Source organism: Bison bison, unplaced genomic scaffold (genome assembly GCF_000754665.1).
Source record: "Bison bison bison isolate TAMUID 2011002044 unplaced genomic scaffold, Bison_UMD1.0 scf7180017864180, whole genome shotgun sequence".
Classification (NCBI taxonomy): domain Eukaryota; kingdom Metazoa; phylum Chordata; class Mammalia; order Artiodactyla; family Bovidae; genus Bison; species Bison bison.
In genome coordinates, this window is record NW_011494752.1 from 12,585,259 (window position 1) to 12,591,023 (window position 5,765).

The 5,765-nt window shown below is 42.2% G+C and overlaps 1 protein-coding gene across 1 annotated transcript in view; it reads right to left on the bottom strand.

The window, feature by feature from the left end:
* Positions 1-5,765, bottom strand: part of MAP2K4 (mitogen-activated protein kinase kinase 4) — a 70,763-nt gene that overhangs the window by 38,129 nt on the left and 26,869 nt on the right. The gene's annotated exons all lie outside the window — the stretch shown is intronic.

Genomic DNA, 5,765 nt, shown 5'->3' on the forward strand with positions numbered 1-5,765 from the left:
CACCCCCACTCCCACCCCCACCCCCAGAAATGATGCTCCGTTCCGAGAACATCACACTTTACAGATGTAATTCCTGCCTCTCAAGGGTCTTTCCGATCTCAGCCTGTTGCTCCTCCTGTCCAACCTCTGAACGCCACGTTTCTTCAGGGTCCAGCCCTGGACCGACAGTCTCATCCACTGGCGGCAGCTCCCCGCTTTCCACCCCCGACCTGCACCCTTCCCTCTCAGTACCACACTTTCAGTCTCAACACCAGAGTGTGTGCCATGTTTACCTCCTTGGGATCTCCACTGGGAGCTTTCGCAGGCAGCTCACACTTAACATACCTCAAGCTGAACTCCTGCTTGTCTGTGCTCCCTCATCCCTAAAGCTCCAGACCCAATGGTCCCCATCCCAGGAACAGCCACTGAACCTGTCATTCAAGCCAGAATTCTGGAAGTCACCATGAAAGCCTTCCCCTCTTCACAACCCACATTCGAATTATTACCAATTTCATTAATGAATGCTACCTCCCCCAATCTCTAGAATCTGTCCATTTTCCTGTACCTCCCCTGCCATCCACCTAACATCATGACCACCCATTACATCTCCGCTACACCAGTGCAGTCTTACTGGGTCTCTCTAAGTCTGTTCTAGCCTCTCTCCAACACACTCCACACAGCAGCCAGAATCATCACTGCAGAACATAAGTCAGATTCTGTCATTCACCTGCTTCTAACCTGCCACAGCCTCCCATGCTGTGGGAGCACCAAGAAAGTGTTAGTCACTCAGTTGTGTTCAACCCTTTGTGACCCCTTGGACTGAAGCCCGCCAAGCTCCTCTTGTCCATAGGACTTCCCAGGTAAGAATACTGGAGTGGATTGCCATTTCGTTCTCCCAGGGATCAAACTCGGGTCTCTTGCACTGCAGGCAGATTCTTTACCATATGAACCACCAGGGATTTAGTTTAGTTAGTGGGAACACCAAACTAAACACCAAAATGAAATTCATTTTCAGGAGACAGGCAAATCAACAGCATTTATCATATTCGTTTCTTTAAAAAAATATTCCAGAATTAACATCCAATGCCTCAGCTATAAACGTCCGGCTTAAGATTACACGAGTGACTCTCTAGGGTGGAGAGGAACAGAGGACCAGCTCAGTCACGCCTGGCAGCACGACCCTCCAGGCACCACAACCGCCAGGGGAACCGCGGCTGAGGTGGAGTGGGGGACGGAGGACGAGATCAGACCCCTCTGAACTGTGAGATGTACCACAACAAACGCTGTGAAAGATTACCTCACACGGTAGCACTGTTCACCACAAAGTCAGCAACACCAAAATGCCATCGATGGATAATGGAAAACAAAATGTTATATATACATATAATAAATATCATTCAGCCCTCAGAGGAAAATTCTGACACGTATCAACACAGATGGAGTATAATGACATTATGTCAAGTGAAATAAGCCAGACAGAAAAGAACAAGTATTGTATAATTCCACTCATGTGAGGTATCTACAGTGATCAGATTCAAAGAAACAGAGAATAAAATTAAAACGGTAACTATCAGAGACCAGAAGAAAGAGGAATGGGGCGTCAGTGTTCAATGGACACAGCGTTACAGTCTGAGAAAATAAAAGAGCTCTGGAGATGAATGGTGGTGACGGATACACAACAACACGAGTGCACTTAATGCTACTAAACTGTACACTAAGAAATGGTTAGGATGCTCAATTTTATGTGACCCATATTTTGCTACACTAAGAAAAATGAAGTTTGCTGCAGTAAATCTAAGCCAGCCAAAAATAAGTAATTACCCCACAGATTTTGACACATTTAGCATTTTTTAACTGGGAGTATTCTTGCCTGGAAAATTCCACAGACAGAGGAGCCTGGCGGGCTACAGTCCGTGGAGGTACGGAGCACTGGACACGATGAAGCACAGAGGGGCATGGGCTTCCCAGGGGGCACTAGTGGTGAAGACCCCACCTGCACACTGTTTACGATAGCTAGGACACAGAAGCAACCTAGACGTCCCTTAGCAGACGAGCGGATAAAAAAGTTGTGGCACATCACAGCAATGGAATATTACTCAGCTATTTAAAAACACGCATTTGAATCAGTTCTAGTGAGGTGGATGAAACTGGAGTCTATTATACAGAGTGGATTAAGTCAGAAAGAAAAACACCAATACAGTATATTAACACATATATATGGAATCTAGAAAGATGGTAATGGCGACCCTATATGCAAGACAGCAAAAGAGACACAGATGTAAAGAACAGACTTTTGGACTCTGTGGCAGAAGGCGAGGGGGAGATGATTTGAGAGAATAGCACTGAAACATGTATATTACCATATGTGAAACAGATTGCCAGTCCAAGTTCAATGCATGAAGCAGGGCACTCAAAGCCCAAGGTGCACTGGGACAACCTAGAGGGATGGGATGGGGCAGGAGGTTTGGGACAGAGGGGACACATGTACACCCATGGCTGATTCATGTCAATGTATGGCAAAAACCACCACATATTGTAATTAGCCTCCAATTAAAATAAATAAATACATTAAAAAAAAAAAGAATCCACCTGCAAGGCAGGAGATGCAGGTTCGATCCCTAGGTCGGGAAGATCCCCTGGAGAAGGAAATGGCAACTTACTCTGGTATTCCAGCCTGGGAAATCCCATGGACAGAGGAGGAGCCTGGTGGGCTACAGTCCATGGGGTCACAAAGAGTCAGACACAACTTAGCGACTGAACATGCACTGATTCGTACCTATAAATATTTCTGCCACCATGTAAAAGAGCCCCACCACAGAAACGTAGAGATTCCAAATGACTGTGATTCCAAATGAGTGTGACTAAACACTTCAAATGGAGAAAAGCGCTTCTATGCTCACGCTGATGTCCTGGGACTACGCTGGGGAACAAAGGTGGACACCGCCACAGACGTCTCTCCCACCTCCACAAACAGCCTGTCAGGCTCGTGCAGGAGATTTTTACTTCTAGAAAAGAGCACGAAACTTGCTTGATTCCTATTCATTTTCTCTCCCCTGTTCCCTGCCATTCACCATATAAAATAATGTAAGTCATTACCCTAATTCAGTGCCTGAACTGAGATCAGAGTTGAGTGACACACAGATGGTCACAGAGACCATGACGATGCTGAGGCAGAAACCAGGACTCCTACATTAATGAAAAGGTTGACCCAAGATAATAAGTTGAGAACATAAAGAATAAGTTGAGAAGATAAAGCTCCCACAATTTAACCAGGAATAAGAGCCTACGTCATTTATAATTACATTCTAAGATGCAGCTCTATTAAGTAGGCACAGCATGGAATTAACACTAGTGATTAACTGGTGACTTCAAAACTTCTTTTAAAATTACTTCCTAGATGTTCCAGGGCACAAGTGAGCCTTTTTCTGTTCCAATGTAACAAAGATAAATCAGATCCTAGAGATCTTCTTGGTCTCAACAGAAAAAGAGCTCCCTAAATTTACAACATATGGTTTCAAAATGTTTAGCTTAAACCCCCAAATGTATCTTTACTCATCATTATTTATTTCCAACATTAGCTTTTGAGTTAGTGTTTCTTCTTTACAATCCTGCTATGCTGTGAAGATAAAAGGGCTGTTTTTTTAGAATCACAATGGTATGTGGTGCACTCCAAATGATTCAGCACACTGAGAGCACTCACACGTCACTCAGATGTGACGCAATGAAAGCACAGGCCACGGCAGTGGAGCACCTACTTCTGTTCCTGTCAAATTTTATATATAGAATATGACTTCAGCATACATCTGCCACATTCGTAAAACCACCCTTGGGGTATCAGAAACATGTACGGTGCTGAGTATGATCCAATCCTGATAGAAATGTAAAGGAAGACAGATACACATTTTTTCCGTTCATTTTCCTATGTACTCTGTAATTTTATAGCTTAATCTTTCATTTAAAGAGCCAAAGGGCAAAATGTTAAAGATGTGTTATATCTAGGCTGTAGGTACAAGAATCTCTACTATACCACTCATTTTGTGTGTGTGTATGTCGGAAATACTATAATTTTAACCAATGATAAATAAAAGCCAAGGTTTCTTGTTCAGGTGGTCTTATTCTTTAAGGACACACAAGAAAAGAATGACTTAAAAAAACAAAAGGAAATAAAGAAACAGAGATTTAGGCAAATTTCTGAATACCTTGAAGCACACCGAAATATGTAGACAAAGCAAAACTAGCGAATTCCAAGAGAAGGGACTCTACAGTTTCAAAAATGTACCAGCCAAGAGCAGTACAAAACCTTGTTAAGCTCCTGCTTCAAACTACTGGGGAAAAAAAAGTGATGAAGTAATCACTTATTTGATATTAAAAATGATAATATTATAATTCTGTTTTTTAAAAGGAGTCCTTATCTCTTAGAAACACATCCTAAAATATTTGTAGATGGAATAACATGTCTGAGGTTCGGTTAAAACTAGGGAGGGCAAAGGTATAATAGTGGCCATATTAACTGCTAAAGCTGATTGATAAATACATAAAGATTCATCTACCATATTCCAGTTTTGGATATATTTACAGCTTTCCATAATAAGAGTTTTTTAAAAAAATTGAAATATAGAAAATTGCCAGCCACAACACATGGTAAGAGAGGAGCACAGAGCAAAGACAAGAGGCAGGTAGTGCTTCCAACATCACCTTAGAAAGGAACCACAGCTGGGCAGGAAGAAGGCCCAGAAATTCAAGAGCTGATTAAAACTCTTTCTAAAAGAAAGGTTTACCCAGCATCTCCTGTCCCCCCACATTCAACCCCAAATGAAAAGAGAACATGTCTCTAAGGAAAATAAAAATACTATCTGGAAAAAAACAAAGCCTAAGAGGGCAAATGTTGGCCTCTTCAGTATGGCATCTAGAATATTCCTGGCCTAACAACCAGTACTCAAACCACTCACAGAAAAGTCAAGGCAAGCCCACCAGCTGACCGTCTATGATCAGAGCCTCCAATAAGCTTTCTAAGTTCCTCATCCTTAACTATCAATGGACAAGCAAGAATTACTAGACATGTGGAAAAAAGCTAACACGAAAGAGAAAGACAAAAGAAACAGTGTCCCTTGAGGAAACAGATTACCTAGAGAACCGAAGAGAATTTTTAAATTTCAGATTTTACATCCATAAATTAAGAATAAAATACCAAGAAAAAAGCCAGAATCAACTCTTAGACATAAAAGTCAATTGCCAAAACAGAACATTCTATAGAAGGGCCAGAAAAATTTTTAAATCTCCTGGGATATAAAGCAAGAAAACAAAGATTAAAAAATAGAAAAGTCAAACACGCAGGGAATTCAGGGATATGAATTCAGAATACAAATTTAGAGAAACGAAATAACACACATTTCAGGAGGAAAGAACAGGAGAAACATGAAAGAATCTTCAAAAGAAAAGCAGCAGGAACTCGGAAACAGAGAACAAGAATCTTCAGACTAAAACCATTCATCCAGTACACAGAAGGTGACCCAAACCTAAGCATACTCTGATATAACTGTAGAACACCAACAATAAGGACATAGTGCGCAAAGCGAGAGAGGAATATGTCATCTGCAAGTAGCACCTCCGCTACAGTGAAACGGACCTAGCACGGCTCCCTCAAATGGATCGTGCACCGACACTCACCAGAATGCCCTTCTCCCCCTTTTCTCCACCTGAGCTCCTCCACGGGGCTTTCAAAACCCAGTTCAAACCTTGGTCCTCCCGTGACATTCTCCAGGTTGTTTATCTGGAAGTGCTCTTGC